Genomic DNA, 18,840 nt, shown 5'->3' on the forward strand with positions numbered 1-18,840 from the left:
TTGCTTTGCATGCCTCTACCACAAGTTAAAAAAAATGCCTTATTTTGACAAACCACCTTTAATGAAAGTTAATGTGAGAAAGAAGGCATGTGGAATGAACTTGTTTAAGGTATCAAAGAGTTTATGTCATTCCATACAAAGAACAGGTTGAGAATAGAAGAAGAAAAATATATCCCCTTTATAAATTTTACTATAGCAAATTACATTCATATTTCTTAGCAGAGGAACTAGGAATAGATTTCACTCACATACACCAAACGATTACACCAGTAAAGCTAGCTATATCAATTAAATGGAAAATTTTTAATATAACACCAAGTTGTAAAAATTAGCCATATAAGTGCTTTCATTCCTAAAGATGAGATGCCTGAAGCATCCTATCTTGGATCTAGGTTACAATGTCTCTAACTACACCAAGTCCATAAAGGATAAACACTAATAGGGATTTAGAGACGGCACCAATTTTCTTCATTGTATCAAAATATTATGTAATAAAGAACATGTCTAGAACATCCTTAGCAGTAGCACCTAGCACATTTATTGATAAGCTAAGCACACTTTCTCTTAGACTATCAACAATTACCTAGCGCTGCCTGACAATTCCGACTCTTAAGAGATACTTGGAATCAGTCTCTCCTTCTTCCCTTTTAATTTATATAATTTTTTTAGCTTTTATTTTCTCATTTACTGCAATTCTCATCCTTGTACCTGTGAAATTTAAAATTATTCAGACAATTAAATCAACATATGTAACAACTAGATTTTACAATGAGTATTTGACAAACCAAATTACAAACAATAACTCACCTGTATAAATTTAATTCATAGGCCTTTTCACATGTTCATCTAGTTCTATATCAATAATGAGGGTCTGGACAACTCATACTCACAAGCAAACATAGCCTATTAATCAAAATAAAGCCAAGTGCTCATCAATAAATTCAATATCAACATCAAGAATCCAACAACTAATGTTATGATCAGAAGTAAACACTTTTTACCTTTTGAAGGTCTTCTTTAACAGATTTAGCAATAACATTCTTTTGCTCAAAAGTATAATCTAAATATAGCTTTGGAACACTTGCTCTGATAACTAAAGAATAAGAAAAGAAAGAAGAAAATCGAATTTAGTTTCTTGGTACCATTTAGCAACAATTAATTCATACCAATTTTTCTCTGTTACCATAAAAAACGTAGGCTTGAATTTGTATCCTGGGATTGCTAAGTTTGCAGAAAAGATCATTCGCCTCTTCTCCCAAGGGTTAAGAACATTGGTATTTATTACTACCGTTACTAGTGTTAAGTGTTAACAACTACTCTAACTATTTTTCACTTTTTTTCCTTTAAGAAGAAATATAATATTAGGGGTTAAGAATTTGACATGTCTAATGAAGAGTAAAGAATGATGGTAAGGCATATTTTACTTTTTTGCCTATTATAGAAACTCCGGATATGACCTAATTTGTTAGAGTTTTGTATATTCTCCTACCTAGGATGATTTTGTTCAAGCATAAACATAAAACCAATGCACTTTTTTTCTTTTAAATTAAGATCGGGATCAATATAATAGGCTTCGTATCGAAACCTACTCTTAGAATATTTGCACATGAAAAAGAAACTGATGAGTGGGAAAAAACTTCTATGTTGCGTTTATGGATGGTTAGAAAGCTAAGATATCATCCAAATACAGAGTTCCTTTACCATAAATACCCAAAAGTAAAGAATAGACAAATTAGCTTATTAAATTGTATAACAAAAAAAATTTTTATCGCTGAAAAAAATCTGCCGATAAATCTCATGCCAATTTGCCAACTTCCTGTGTAAACATCACTTACGAATATTGATAATTTTTTTCATTGGTAAATTCTATCAGCATTCTGTTGGTATTACGTTCGTAAAATCCAAACCAATTTTTTTATGATCTGTCGGTAAACTGTTGGTAGTCTTTCAATAATTATTAATGAAAATTTTTGTCGGTAAAAATCCATCAATGTTAAACACTTTTTTGGTAGTGTTTTCAAGAATATAGTTGACTATTTAGAGGAAGAAAATTCACTGATCTATGAGTAAAATTGAAAAAGTGGTTTAACTATAAATTGGAGAAGGAACATTCTAGTGATCAGCAAGGGGGTACAACATAGTGGAAATACTCCTACTATGTCACACCCTTGCCATTCAAATAGGTAGCCAACACAATGAGCCACTACATCAAATGTACGATGAAATCCAAATATGGTTTAAACGTCTAGTTTTTTTTTAGACGATTTGATTTTGTTCGATGTTTATGTTTTATTTGAACATTCTGATTTGGGCCAGCTTAAGCATTTTAATTGTATTAAGCTCATTTAGGCTTATTTCAGACTAATCATTTTTTTATCATTTTGCATGGTCAAGGTCCAATTTAGTTCAATTTTTGGGTCAATTTAAAATTCAATCATTTAGGCTTAAAGGTCCAGTAGAAGTCTAAAACTCAATTAAGCCCAAATTAAACTTTAAAGCCCAATTTTATTTTACTAGAATTAATTAAATTAATAAATTTGAATTATTAGAAAAAGATGAAAATTTACAAAAAAAAGGGCCGCCTATTATGGCAACTTTCTCTTCATGCCCTTCCCCCTAATTTGCAAGCCCAGTTTTAGCTTTTTGGTTTTCACCTCACCTTTTCCTTATTGACTTCTAGCATAATTGATAAAATACTCAATATCCAAAAATACAAAAAGCTACACCTCCTAAAATGCAACATTGCCATTGTTATAACAAGAAACAGTCCAAAGAAAATAAATTCACCTGTCCATTCATCTGAGCCCGATATCTATAAAAATCACACAATTCACAAAAAGAAACAATTTTAAGAAAGCCTTAATTTTATCCAAGATATTTTATCATTTTAATTCGAGCCTATTTTTGCAATTGAGCCATGACCATAATTTTTCGAGCCCATTAGACGATCTATTTTTAAATGCTCTGGTATGAGACCCAATGTGGGCTCAATAGTAAAACCCATTGCATAAGCCTGAATTAGTGCCCAAAATGGCCCAATAAAAAACTCCTCATAAAGTCCATTAATGGCCCATTATTGGCCATTAAATAATAAAAAAATAAAAAAGCATGGCCTATAAAAATAAATAAAAACTTGAAGAGCCCAAATGAAATTACAAATAAATAAAACTCAATTAGTCCAAGTTGGCCATAAAAGTTAGAACAAAAGGTTAAGGATTAGGGCTTTTTTGAAGGCCCTAAAGCATTAGATCCTTATTGAAGGCCCAAAATATGGCCAAGAGGAACTTATTCTGCTAACCATGCATGAAAGTGTGAACTTGGGAACGTGGGTAGATAAGTAGGGCATTCATGGAGAAACCAACAAAAAAAAAAAAGAAGAAAGCTAGTACCAAAAAAGAGAAAACAAAACTAATAGTAGCAAAACAAAAACCAAAAAAGAAAAAGCATTCATGAGAAAATGGAGACTAGTAGTAGAAAAGAAATGAAACAAAAAGAGAAAATGCGCATTCAAACCATTAATAGGAAAGAAGAAAGCCAAAAAAAAAAAAAAAGATGTTTTCAAAAGAAAGTGAGGATTTGGATGAAATAGAGGCACAACTTTTGCGAAGATAGTAAGAAAAGGTAGCTCCTCTTTTCAATTCTAGTTTGCACTCACAAACATGAACTTTGCTATCATTCCCACCTAAATTTTATAGTAGAAGGATAGCCCTAAGCTTTATGTATAAGATCTAAATGCATAAAGGTACTTTCTAGCTCTTCGTATAAGGTGTAGCAGAAAATGGTTTCATGACTTTATATGTAAATGAAAAAATTTGGTTGTCTTTAACAAATTCTGATCATGGCATTTCTTTATTATCTATGGAGTTTATGTCTCCATTATGACATGTTTTTCTAAACTGATAAATCCATAGCTCTATGTTTAAAAAAGAAAAACTTCCTTTTCTTATTGCTTTGTTTCTAAAAAAACACCCAGAAGCTTTCCAAGCAAAGGAAAAAGTATAATAAATAGTTTCTTTTAAAACCTAGGAAAGTAGGTTGCTGAGATGTTTTTAGAATGATTCATTTTTACTCTATTACATATGGGAACCTCATGTTTTTTTCTTAAATGGTGGCCGCTGGTTTGAAAACAAAATAAGTTTTTTTTTTTTAAAAAGGTTGTTTGTCATATATGCTGATGCTTGTCTACTATTTGTCTATATAAGGTTTTAGTTTTGGTTTACCAATGCTTTTATGTTTGGTCCCCTGGCATTCATTTTGGTTCATGAGAGTTTAATACTCTATTGTTCACCACCCATATTTTTTGGCCATACTAGGTAGAAAATATAGTCTTCTTTTGTTCTAATAGGTGGATCGCATAAAAATCCAAACCTTAACAAATTTAGAAATGATAGAAAATTTTCCAAGATGTAGGCTCAAAGCATGTAGCTTTAGGGACTACTAGACCTCATTTGTTTTTTTTTTTTTGTTTGTAATCGTAGAGAAAATAATGGAAACAATCGAGATAAGTAAAACTTAGTTTCTCAAGGAAGGTGGGGATGGCAATTGTTTTTTAAGTTGGGGTTTTTCCTCTTTTTTAATAAATAAACAAAGGTTCTAAAAGCCTAAGGCCAAGAATTTGTTTGCTTTTAATAAAATTTACTTTTATGCACACATCATGACATTCATATCCATGCACATTTTTTATGGTGGTTGAGTTTGATTATAATTTAAATTTTTTGCATTTTCAATTTTATTGTTGATCAAATTTCAATGCTTATTTTAATTTTTATGCAATTTAATTCTTCATGCTTTAATTCACTTTGAATATAATTAATTTCCCATATATTTTAGATTTATGCAAAAAATAATTATAATAATCAAATAAAGATCTCGAAATCCCTGTCTAGATATTGGAGAATTATTAAATAATAAAATAATTAATAATATAGATAATTAAATATTAATAATAAAAATTTTAATAAAAAATATAAAAATATAAAATATATAAGTTTAGAAGCCATAAGAGGTGAACTTGCCCCAAAAGTCTACATAGATATTCAAGATTTTCAAAGAGGTTCACAAAGCCTAAAACCATAAATGAAAACCCAAACCCTATATGTGAACCCTAAACCCTATATGTAAACTTAAACCCTAAATTTGATCCAAACCCTAAATCCACCTAAAACCCCCAAAACTATCTTAGAATCCCAATGATTTGTGTGAATACCTCTTATTGAGTAATTTGTTCCCAAATACCACCTAAAAGATTGGATATTTTATTTCATTAAGATTTTTTTCATACAATTCCTTAATTAAAACAATAATAAGATTAAATAAAAGAATAAAAATGAAAACGAGATCTTAAATATAAATAGTTGCACTTAAACTCTACCTCGAAGTTGAAAAGTCCAAGTGGTCTCTTTATATTTAAAGACCCGATCCTGAAATTGTATCTTATCATCTACATAACATTCAGTTGCATATATTTATTTTTAGATTTTTAGTTGCATCCATCTCATATGTTTATGTCTCTTAATTTTTACAATTTGTTTCTTAATTATAGCATCATTGGTTTCTTTTCATAAATTTGTTTTTTTTTCATGGAAAATGTTATTTTAAAAAAATATGAAATTTTAAAATAAAACTAGAATAACACTCCAAAGAAAATAATTATTGGTATTTTGTTTAGATATTGGAGAGTCACCAATAATTATCATCTAAAAAAATGTTATTTTATTTTTAAAAGAATGTTTGGTACATCTTAGATGGAAAGGATTATCTTTGAATTCTATCCAAAATATTGGAGAATTATAAGGTATTTCTTTAATCTAATTATTTTCCCAATATTCCTAAACAAGGATTTTTAAATGATTTTTTTTTTTCAAAATGAGGGGAATTATTATTGAGTTTTAAATAAAAACCATTTTTATCCAAAACTTTAGAGAGCGCATAATTAATTAGTACTGTTTTTAATGAACGATGTAAGGGTGTTAATCCTTCCTCACATGTAACCAATTCCCTAACCTAATCTTGTTTTCATAGATCAAATTCTCTTCTTGATAAAGTTTAAACTTGTTTTATTATTTTATTAAAAAGATAAAATTTTTGAGTGGTCAATCATACCCTAAAAAAGATTGGTGATGACTACTTGGCCTTTCGATTTCCAGATGTTTATGTCTAGCAATCAAGTTTCTAGACTGATATGTTATGACAAATGATATCTAAGCATTTAAGTTTGAATTTCATTAAAATTTTCCCAGTGGCAAACTCCAACCTTTCATTAAAACTCTCTTTGCAATGATAAGCGAAAATTTTCAAAATTACTCAATGGTAATTTCCAAGTATTCATTTCTAAATATCTTTAAAAATTTATTGGTGGTGATATCCAAGTATTCAAGTTGGAATTTCTTACAAATTTTATCGATGGTGATATTCGAGTTTTTTCAAAATTCACACAATGGTGATATCCAAGTATCATTATCTGAATTTCATTAAAATTTTTCATGAGATCTTTAGTGGAATTCATTTGGTGGTGATATCCAAGTTCTCTTCAGTAGTGATATTTGAAATCATTTGTATTTACTCAATGGTGATATCTGAGTATCCAAGTCTGAATTTACATCTCTTCTCATGGTGATATTTGAGTATTCTTTAGTGACCATATCTAAAATCATCTGTATTTTCTCGATGGTGAAATTCATGTTTCCTTTGGTGGTGATATCCAAAGTCATCTATGTTCACTCAGTGCTAATATCCGAGTACTTTTCGGTAGTGATTTCCAAAATAATTTGCATTTACTCAGTGGTGATATCCAAGTTTAAATCTGCATTCCTCTTTGGTGATGATATTCAAAGTCATTTACATTTACTCGATGGTGATATTCGAGTATCCAAGTCATATGCATCCACTCGGTGGGAACATTCAAGTTTTCTTCTATGGCGATAACCAAAATCATCTTATTTTTCAATTTTTAAAGAAAAAACCAAAGAAAAAAAAAACAACAAAAATAGAACAAACAAACAAACAATTAAAACAAAATAAAACAACGCAACGCAAGAAAAAACCTTTCAAACTTGGTCCCGGACAAAATTGATGTCATTGGTTTTTACATTATTTCTTAGTCTAAGAAATATACAAAGAGGAGTTATTGTAGACACTTAATTTTATTCGGGCAGAATTTGGACAGTTATGAGGCCTTTAAAATCTGACCTAATTTAAATCCAAAATTTCTTTAGTTTTGTCAAATTTTCAAAATCGAATTTAGGAACAATTTGACCTAAATACCCCATGTCAAACTTTGTCAAACAAAGTCAAACTTTGTCAAAATTGGTCAAAATCAGTTAAACCAACTTGAACTCCAATCAATATTCAAAATTCAAAAGCAAATGGGATTAACAAGGCTAAGAAATGAAATTGGTGATTTTTTATGCACTAAAAACCTTGATTGCACTATGGGAATGATAAAATTACCAAAACGCCCATTATGGGTATTTTGTAATTTAACCTTCTCAAAGTTAAATTTTCATGAAAACTTTTAGATCACATTTAAATATTATTTTATGATTTTTAATGCATCGAAAACCCTTATCGCACCTTGGAATGTGTAAAATTACTAAAATATCCTTAGAAAAATTTTCATAATTTAGCCTTCCCAACATCAGTTTTTTGCAAAAAGCTCCAAATCATGATTTTATAGTATCTATTGATTTTTGGTGCATTAAAAATCTTGTGTACCTTGAAAGGTGTGAAATTACTAAAATACCTTTAAGGAGTATTTTTGTAAATTGACCTTCTCGAGGTTAGTTTTTTGGAAAACACTCCAAATCTTGTTTTCATATTATTCTATAATTTTTGGTGCAATAAAAAACCCTGATCACACCTTGAAAAGTGTAAAATTACTTAAATACCCTTAAAAGGTATTTTTGTAATTTGATTTTTTTGAGGTGATTTTTCACAAAACTTTCAGATCATAATTTTATATAATTTCAAGAATTTTGGTACTTTAAAATCACAAAAACAAAGAACGGGTCATGGTTTTCTAAGAAAATTGCATAAAAACAAAGAACGGGTCATGGTTTTCACAAAGGCAAATTGGCCATTTTATATGGTCCTAATAGCACTTAAAGCCTCATTTTCTGTTGGATTCACCATGAACCATTAATCTTTTATAAGCCGTGATCCAAGGGTGAAAGGTGAATGCTTGTAAATAAACAAGCAAGAAATAGTAACCTTAGGATGAAAATGTGATCATGCATTTACATCGGTTATAAATTCATCACTTAGGGTTGGGAATGGGAGAAGGCAGCTAAGGCAGTAGGGTGGAGGAGAAAAAAAGAAGAAAAAGTAGAAAAAAATTTTGGAAGCTTCATTAAAAGTATCATTTCTACTATTTTTCATTACATTTCATACCTTTTCGTATCATTTTTCTATGGTTTTCATATTGTTTATCCTTTAATTTTTTTGTTTTTGTGAGAAAACAACTTTCTCTGTAGTTGTTTGCCTCAATAACTCCAATCTTGGTCCAAAAATTTAATAAACTGATTCATAGTTTGGATTGAAGCAAAAGAGATCAAGGTACATAAAAAATCCACCATGAATGCTCATTTGGAGGTTCGACCAAGCTTGTGATCTTCCACGGCCAAACTTTCTTTGGGTTATCTTGAATGTGTTTCTTGATTTGAATGATAAATTTGGATGATTTGAATGTTATACTACTTGTTATTTGCATGATTGTTGATTATTTTAATAGTTTCCATGGTGTGTTTGGCTTATGTTTATGGTTTTATAACTTTCTCTTTAGGTAGTTTATTACATGTTTGATGAAATTCCTTTTATAATAAAAAATGGCTTCATATGATAGTTTTATAGATGTTTGATGCATATTCTAGCTAGGTGAAATGTTGCATATTTGTGGAGAGTCAAATAGAGCATTCAACCAAGCTTCCCCATGCTTGGTCGAACCTTCCACTTATTCTTGATGGCTAAATGTTGCTCATGCTATGCTTGTTTGCTTGTATTTTTTATTTATTCTTTATGTTTTCTATGAGTTTGATCAAATTCTCAATGAATAAAAATATTAGATTAGAAAACCTTTTGGTAATTTTATGTTGTTTACATGAGTTTTATTTCAAAACGAAAATGGTGGAAATATGTCTTAAATTTTTGGCCAACAAATTCTCCCATAAAATGGCTTGGCCAAACCTTATTTGGTTTCTAAAACCTTGGTGTTAATTATGACCATATTGTTGCATGCATATTTAGTTTGTAATATATTTATAACTATGCCTAAGTTTGTAATATTTTTCTTTTCATACATGTTAAATGCATTAAAGTTTCCCTTTTTATTAGTGGCATTTTTGTTATTTTATCACATGTATTTCTCATGAATCCCTATACTTAAACCCTAAACCAAACTCTAAACCCTAACATTAAATCCAAACCTTAAACCTAACTCTTAATCCTAAACCCTAACCAAGACCCTAAACCTTAACCCTAAACCCTAACACAAGACCCTAAACCCTAAACAAACCCCTAAATCCTAAAACCAACTTTATCCTATTCATGTATTTGCATTTCATTTTATTTTATTGTCACATGCATTATTTAATTGTCATGCATTTGTGCTTTGTCATTCATGTTTAATTGCCATGCATTCATTAGACATTATTGTTATATTCATGCATACCGTGCATATATTTTATACATGAGTTTTCTTTAAAAAAAAAAAAAAAGCAAAATGCTTTAAAAATATGATAATATCTCAAATAAATATAATCTTTAAGAATCTAGCCTATATATAGAGAGAATCTCAATGTTATTTATGTAAGATATTATCTCGGTTTTGTAAGAGCCATTTGAAAACTCCCAACTTAAAGATATTTTGGAAATTTTATCTAAATATAAGAGAGTGGAAGAAATGTCTTGATACTTAAGACTTTTTAATCTTTACACAAAAATAAGTTGTTTTGCTTTTTTAAAAAAATTAAAATGATTTGTTTTCAAAAGGAAATTAAAAAAAAATATTCAACTTTTTTGGAATAAACAAAGAAATTAGTTTATAAACATTAAAGTGGGATTATTTTTACAAAAGTCTAAGGATAACATGCAACTGATTGGCATCGTCTTTCTTGAGCACTGTAAGAATGCTAATCTTTCCCCATGCGTAGGGTTGGTAATCCAACCTCGATTGGTTTCGACTCAACCTTATAGAGTCATTTTTTTTTAATCGAATTTTGGATCAGGTTGGGTCAAGTATTTTTGAAGAAAAGTTGATGTTAGGTTTTATGCAAACCCGCCCAACCTAACTTGTATATATATATATTTTTTAGTATTTTATTATTTATTTAATTTTATATTTATATTTATGTATTTATATTTATATTTTATTTTTATATTTAACAATAATATTTTATATTAAAAATAATATTTTATATTAAAAAATTAATATTTCATTAATTTCAGGTCAAGTCGGATTGATTGTGGGTTTAAAAAAATACGAGTCAGGTCGAGTTTGGATATAAAAAATAATATTTTAATATAAGGTTAGGTTAGATTCGAGTGTTAAGTTTATAGAATTAGGTTAGGTTCAAGACAAGCAAACACCCTCCCCAAGCCAACCTATTGCCATCCAAATCCACGAATAACCAACTATCGAACCCAATTCTAATTTTCGCAGACCAAAATGTTCTTTAATAAATTTTAAAATTTTTTTAAATATTTTATTAAAAAGACAATTTTTTGGTAGTCAATCATACCCTATAAAAGATTGGTGGTGACTCCTTATTTTGGATTTTTATTCAAAATGCTTTTTAGCTCTTTCTTTTTTCATTCCTCAAGCTCAATGGTTGAATTCTTGAACCCATACATCATGACACCAACTTGCTTACTATCGACAAAATTTTTCATCTATAAATTTTATCAATAAAAGTATACTCAACAGAATTGAAACTATTACAGATGAAAATTTTCATCAGTAAATATGTTTTTTCTAATAGTGAAAATGAATCACACAATTAAAAATAAACTTAGGGTATTTGATTACCTTCCGTCAAGTATATTCACTAGCCCTCAAATGGAAGTCTAAACTAAATACCTTTACTTTACAATATTAAATTAACAAAAATTAGAGGGTTTCACCCTTAGGCCTCACAAGGGGGATTTATTATCCTTTTTCAACTCTCTTGAAGGTTGATATGCATATTTACTTTGCATAGGAATAATTAATGTTAATATAGTAATTTTTAATTATTTATTAATATTTATTTACAAATATTTGTAAATATTTATTTACCAAAGTACTATTTGATATAAAATCATTTTCATAATTTTTAATTATTTATTAATTTCACAAATATTAAATATATATTATAAATTCAATTATATACGAATTTTAATCTAATGTTTTAGTGTTTGTTTTTTCTTTTCACTATATTTTACCTCACTATTAATGCTGTATTTATATCCAAACATATATTCTATCACGTTAATCTCATGTTACGATACTTAATTTCATCTTTTTTGTTTTTCAAGCCAAAGGAATTTATTAAGTAATTAAAAGGCTATAAAACTAGCAAACAAGGGAGAATGAATATAGATCAAACACTAAAGATGTTACATTATCTCTCTTAAAAAAATTTTATCACTGTAGTAATTAATTTCACAATTATCTAATTTCATATTCATCATTATTTTCAATATCATCGTCCATAAAATAGATCCTAAATCAGGGCTAGCCTAACCGATTAGAATAGAGTAATGATGTATGGAAGAGCTCCAATCCAGCTATGAAATAAAAAGAAGGGATATATGGAAGAGCTGCAATTCCAAATTAAGGAAGAAACGCACCAACCAAGCTGTAGAAATTACTTCGTTATTGCCTTCACTTTCCTTCTTTTGGTGTGGTTGCGTCTGAACTTGTGCTTGTGGTAAACTCAATATATAGCATCAAAGTTAAAAATATATACTACTATTATGTCAAATTGAAGATGACACACATGGTTAGTTTCAGTTCTAAAAAGGCCATTCTCAGCTGTAATCAATTTATATTCATTAACAATAATCCGTAACAAAATTTTGTCAATTTAAAAGGAAAGTTCATGTAGTCCATGAACTTTTTTTTTTATAATAGTATATAATTTTAAAAAAATTATATTTATCATCATTACCTTTTAAAAAGTTTCACCATCTATCTCTTATCAGTCAATTATCAAACATTTAATGAGAAAATCACTACAAGAAAATGGCGTATTAGCAGCAGTTTTGTAGCAACATTCACTTACAAACGCCACTAGCTTTCATGTTTTCATAAAACTTAAGGCGTTTATTATCAAAACATCACTAAATTTTCAAATAGCGATGTTGTTACTTATAAACGCCACCCAAGACTTGATATTAGCGGCGTTTCTTGACTAAAACACCCTAAATAATCCTGCCTTAAAATTTTCAGTGAATACTAATGGCATGTTTTTGGCAGACAATGCCTTTAATAATAATCTTTAAAAAATTTGTATGAGATTATTGAAGGCATTTTCTACAAGAAACGCCTTTAATAATTGGACCAAAAAATTCCATGGGCTTATTGAAGTCGTTTTTGTTAAAAAAAATGCCTTCAATAAATATCATATCAAAATATTTCGATCATACGGATGTTAACCATAAGTTTGTAAGTTCGATCCCTCCCTTTAGCCTTTTATGGATTTTTGTAGAGATTATTTGCAATTGATTATTGTAGGCATTTTTTTTGGCAAAAACGCCTTCACCAATTACTTTAAAAAATTTTGCAGAGAATATTGAAGGCTTTTTTCACATAGAAACGCCTTAACAATCCATAGAAAAAATATGGAGCCGATTCTTGAAGGCATTTTTGGCCGAACTCACCTCTATACTACAATCAATAAATTTTTGTTGTGATTATTAAAAGTGATTTTTGTCAAAAATGCCATCAATAATCCATAGCCAAAAGTTTGAATGGATGATTGAAGGTGTTTTTGGCTTAAAACGCCTTTAATATTCCAGACAAAACTTTTAATGGTCGAATTATTGAAGATGGTTATTTCCATAAATGCCTTTAATAAAATTTTGTTAGGGATTATTCAAGGCATTACCCATAGGAAAACACCCTTCATAATCCATTCGATTAATTTTTAGTTGGTATTATTGAAGGCATTTTTTAAAACGCCTTCAATAATTTATTCAAAAAAGATGAGATAGATTATTGAAAGTGTTTTTTTTCCCAAAATGCCTTTAATACTCCACACAATAAATTTTTGGTGGGATTATTGAAGGCAGTTTTGGTAAAAAAACACCATTACTATTCCATACGAAAAATTTTGATGGTCAAATTATTAAAGGCAGTTATATCCAGAAATGCCTTCAATAACATTTTGTTAGGGATTATTAAAGGTGTTACCTATAGGAAAATGGCATTCATAATCTATTCGATTAATTTTTAGTTAGTTTTATTGAAGGTGTTTTTTTAAAACACCTTCAATAATCCATACAAAAAAGGTGCGATGGATTCTTGAAGGCATTTTTTTCCCAAAACGCCTTTAATATTCCATACAATTAATTTTTGGTGTGATTATCAAAGGTGGTTTTGGTTAAAAATGCCTTCAAAATTTTCTGTTATGGATGATTCAAGGCTTTTTCTTGCTAAAAACACCTTTAATAATCCAATCAAGAAAACATATTTGATATTGTATATGTCAAGGCAATTGTAGGTTTATGCCCAGAACACGTTTGCTGTCAGTTGTATATTAATGCCCAAAAAATATTTGGTTTTTATATATGATACTATGAATTACATTTTGAAATTTACATAATGAACATTGTTGTATTTCAATAAATTGACCACACATCCAAAATTAAAACCGATAACGTTGCCATATTAATATACTTTTCTGAAATAATCGTACTTAATAATTTATTAAGTACACATAGTGTATTTATATTAACTATAACAATGATATTAAACCAATACCCCAATGTATAAACTTAAAATTTCCATTCAACATTACATGTTCAAAACATTATAACACTTACTTCCTTATATATTTACATTCAACCAACAATGTAACCTGAAGGTTTATCAACATTGACAAATGATAATACATAATCACACCATTCTTTACGGACTTCATCCACTTCCTCTTCCGTGAAGCTTTCTTTACTCCCCCACTAAAAAAATATCAGAAGTAAATGCTAAGAAAAAAGAATATAATGTCCTTTTTATTTTTTTGAAGATATAACAAGTTTATAAGATTTATACTAACCTTGAATGGTGTGGTTATAAAATCATGTAACGCTATCTCCCGCATAAAAGGAAGGACATAATATCCACATTCAGTATTACCGGGTTGACGAGGTACCTAAAAATTAAATTGAGTGGATTTAGGAAATATTTATCTACACAAACTTAGCATAAAAGAATATATTTCATATTTACTAATAATGACACCCATTTCGGTTTGTTTTTCTTCTTATTGAATGCAAATATTACCCTAAATTGAAAAAAAAAATTTACTTAATACATAAATAAAATTACTTATGAAGAAACAAAAGATATATAATACAATAAAGTGTAATACCTCTTTATAAACTTTGAATATCAGTGTTAGGCATCGTCATTAGATTAACTGAATTAAGTATGGCGTTAAAGATTTGGTGTCAATCACAATAAGCACCCAACGACAACTACAAAATAATAATAATGATATACTCCGATTATGCATCAGATTAGATTTGGGTAAGGTTTGAGTAATTAAGGTTGGAATATAGCTTACTGTGCATTATACGAGAGCAAATAATAATCAGTCGGTGTTTTCATGCATAGGATCACATGATTAGCATGATAAGCGACTGTCCCACTCTGCTCACTAATGAAGTTGGAGTCAATGAATCTAAATCTTTGCTCAACTGTCTTCCCTTGAGCTCTTTATATAGGAAGTTTAACGATAACAATCAATATTGCTAGTTAGTATTACAACCTAATATAGATTACTAAATATTGAATGTGCATATTTGTATTTATAAGCTAACCTCATATAAGCAACGATCTCGGCAGCTAATAATTCAACCAGTTCACAAAATTCTTTAACCTCCTCCACACCAATGAAAAAAAATGATGGTTTATCAAATAACCCTTTCTCATACTCAATGGTTATAAGTTTCCTCCAAAAAATGTTTCAACAAATATTTGGATAACTCATCCATAGAAGCCTGAGCAAGGGTCATACTGTGAGTCCAAACATCCTGCTACAATATTTAATGAAATATAAGTATTAAAACCAAATCAATCAATATAATAAATAAATTAATATTACATTTATAAAAAATATCATACTTCTTAGGTGGTAGCGAAGGATAGAACTGCTTCTTTACTTGTAATAGAAGCTTCTCCTATGGGAATGATGCTGTCAGACTAGTGTACTGGCATATTATGCTGCATTACTGTCAACATGGACTCCAAAGCAGTGAGTCTTTGTTGTTGCTCATTGAGGCATTGCTCTTGGTCATCAATTCATTATTGTTATTGCTCAATAATTGCTTCATATTATGGATTTCTCATTCGCGGGATTTTTTGTTGATTACTAAAAAACTTTGATGGCAAGACAAATTTACCAACCCCACAAACCTGACTAGGCCTTTTTTTAGTGCCTAATACTAAAGACAAAAGATCTTCGCCATATTGGGTTGCCAGTTCATCAGATTGGATTTTGGCAGTATAATAATCTTGAAGGACAATAATAAAATGAACTGTAACAACAAATCTATACAAGCTAGTATACATTCATGCATACAACCACAATGCCAATCATACATTATATTAAAAAAATAGTTATACATACAATCTTTTTTACCATTTTCTCGGTTGTTTCATCTGTAAAGGATCCATCCTTTTGTAGATGTCCTTGTTTCCAGACATCCCATCTGGAAACTTCTATGCTAGAGCTCGTTGATTCCTATTAAATTATCGCAACAAAAGAATCAGAATGTATGAAATAAATGTTCATAAATATTCATTAATGAGTATAAAACAAGTGTGCGAATACATACCAGCTCATACTTCACATTTGCATATCCCTTTTCTCGTTGTCTAATGGTGATATTGTTGTTTGGCCTGAATGTCCCGTTGCTATTCTTTGATTTTCTACAAAATCAAGAAATTACATCAATCACATATGAATATCAAAGGCTATATTGCATAAAAACTTACAAACAATTTTTTTGGTAATGGGTTTGCGTACTAAAAAATCTTTTGAAAGTCAATTTTGAACAAATTTTGTCCAATCTTCAACATTTATCACATCTGCATATGCCGCAAGTGAAATAGCCAATACATCACCTTCACCAGCCAGCGGTAAAATATATTGGGTTGTCAATCTACTTTTAAAGTCTTTGAATGCTTTCCTAGCAGATTGTAACATAATCTTTTTACAGTCAATTAGGACATCAAACCGTTCTTAAATAAGTTAACACAATTAGTTTGAACACATTGAATTTCAATTAAATGATCATTTAACAAATTTTACGAAATAGTTGAATAAACATACCATAATCGACTATCATATCTCATATTTTAGATCATCAGAAACTCATCACCAATTAGTGTACGTAATGAAAATCCTATGACGGACGACAGCTCTAATATGAGTAGCCATTTTGGCAGCTCCTTCAAACACAGGCTGTCCACTTTGATTGAAGTGAACATGAATTTTTGTGTCACTCACTTTAATTTGTTTATTTGGGCCCCTTCCCTTTCTTTTTTAACCTACAGCTGTGTCTTGTGCATGTTCATTAGAAGGACAATGATGTTATTCGGAGTCTATGATACTTGCAATGTTGATCATAATTATACGAATTACACAATATAATCGTCTAAATTTAACACTGTACATTATTAAATATAACCAATACCATACTACGTACAGAAACACCGTTCAGCACACCAATAAGCAATGTGCTCAGACACACCCTTCAATAAATCACTCAGAAACACCATTCAGTAAACCATTTAGCATACTATTCAGCCCCTCAATATCGTACAAAATCATTCAGCAAAACAATATCAGATAACAAGGTTTAGCAAACCATTCAGCATATGATTCAGCCCCCCAATATCATACAAAACCATTCAGCAAAACAATATCAAACAATAAGGTTCAGCAAACTATTTAGCATATGATTTAGCCCCCTAATATCATACAACAAGGTTTAGCAAACCATTCAACATACAATTCAGGCCCCTAATATCATACAATACCATTCAGCAAAAAAAATCAGACAACAAGGTTTAGCAAACCACAATATTTAAGGCGTATTAACATAGAAACAGCATACATGCAATGAAAGGTGCTTGGACAACTATGCTTACGATGAAGTTAATAAAAATATATAAACACATATGTAAATATTAAAGAACCAAAAAGAAATCTCTATCAATTATTATAAATAATACAGTAAACTAGAAAAAAAACTTACTAATAAAAAGAGAGCTGTGCATCATTGATTTGTTGAAGGTCGGTGGCGATGATAAGGATAAAGAAATGACTGGCTAATAAAAAAGTGTTTAAGGGTTTGGTTTGGTTGAATAATGCAGCTTTTAATCGTTCTATGTACTAGTAGTTTGTCATTCCGATGTTCAAGGTAGGGAAATGAATATATAATTATTATTAAAAGATTTTTTCTGGAAACAACGCCTTCAATAATCCCTTGAAAATTTTATTGGTGATTATTGAAGGCGTTTTTCATAAAAAAAAAAAAAACACCTTTCATAATTCTAAAAAATTATTAAAGGCGTTTTGAGTAGAAAATCGCCTTCACTGATATGCCCATGATAAGGATGGAGGGAATTATTGATGGCGTATTATGTAGAAAATGCCTTCGATAATTATGGACTTTAAAAGTTTATAACAAACTATTGAAGACATTTTATAATAAAAGACGCCTTTAATAACCCCAAAAATTATTTTTAGAAGGAAATTATTGAAGGCGTGTCTTATCAACAAACGCCTTCAGTAATTATGAACTAAGTTTAAAGAAATTATTAAAGATGTTTTTTTAGAATAAACGCCTTCTCTAACCATAATGGTATATTGAAAGCCTTTTCCAGTAGAATACGCCTTTAATAATCTCAAAATTTTTTAAAGAAATTTATTGACAGCGGTTGTTATCTGAAAATACCTTCGATATTTATGCAAAAATATTTTTAAAAAATTATTAAAGGCATTTTTCTTGAATATACGCCTTCAATTACAATGTTAGAATTTCCATTGCTTGTATATTGAAGGCATTTCACAGTAAAAAAAACACCTTTAATAATCCAAATAAAATTTAGAAGGCATTTGTTATTGAAAAATGCCTTTAATATTTATATAGATAATTTATAATAAAAGACATTTTCTTGAATATACACCTTATATTGAAGGCATTTTACTGTAGAAAATGCCTTTAATAATCCAAACAAATTCTAGAAAGAAATTATTAAAGGCGTTTATTATAACGAAATGCCTATAATTTTTATGAAGATAATTTAAATTTTATTTATTGAAGGCGATTGTCAGTAGAATACGCCCTTAATAATTCTAAAATTTTTTTAAAAGGAAATTATTGAAGGCTTGTGTTATTAACAAACGCCTTTAGTAATTATGTACAAAGCTTAAAGGAATTATTAAAGGCGTTTTCCTGCAATAAATGCCTTCTATAACCATAGAGGTATATTAAAGGCGTTTACCAGTAGAAGACGCCTTTAATAATCCTAAAATTTTTTTAAGAAAAAATTATTGATGACGGTTGTTATCTAAAAATACCTTCAATAATTATCTACAAAATTTAAAAGGAATTATTAAAGGTGTTTTTCTTGAA

At 29.2% G+C, this 18,840-nt stretch overlaps 1 pseudogene; it reads right to left on the minus strand.

Annotated features, from left to right (window-relative positions):
* Positions 1–352: 352 nt before the first annotated feature.
* Positions 353–16,978, minus strand: LOC111281541 (hypersensitive-induced response protein 1-like; annotated as a pseudogene).
* Between the last annotated feature and the right edge of the window lie 1,862 nt (positions 16,979–18,840).

The sequence above is a fragment of the Durio zibethinus genome, chromosome 5 (assembly GCF_047325235.1).
Source record: "Durio zibethinus cultivar Kanyao isolate XHJ-2024 chromosome 5, ASM4732523v1, whole genome shotgun sequence".
Classification (NCBI taxonomy): domain Eukaryota; kingdom Viridiplantae; phylum Streptophyta; class Magnoliopsida; order Malvales; family Malvaceae; genus Durio; species Durio zibethinus.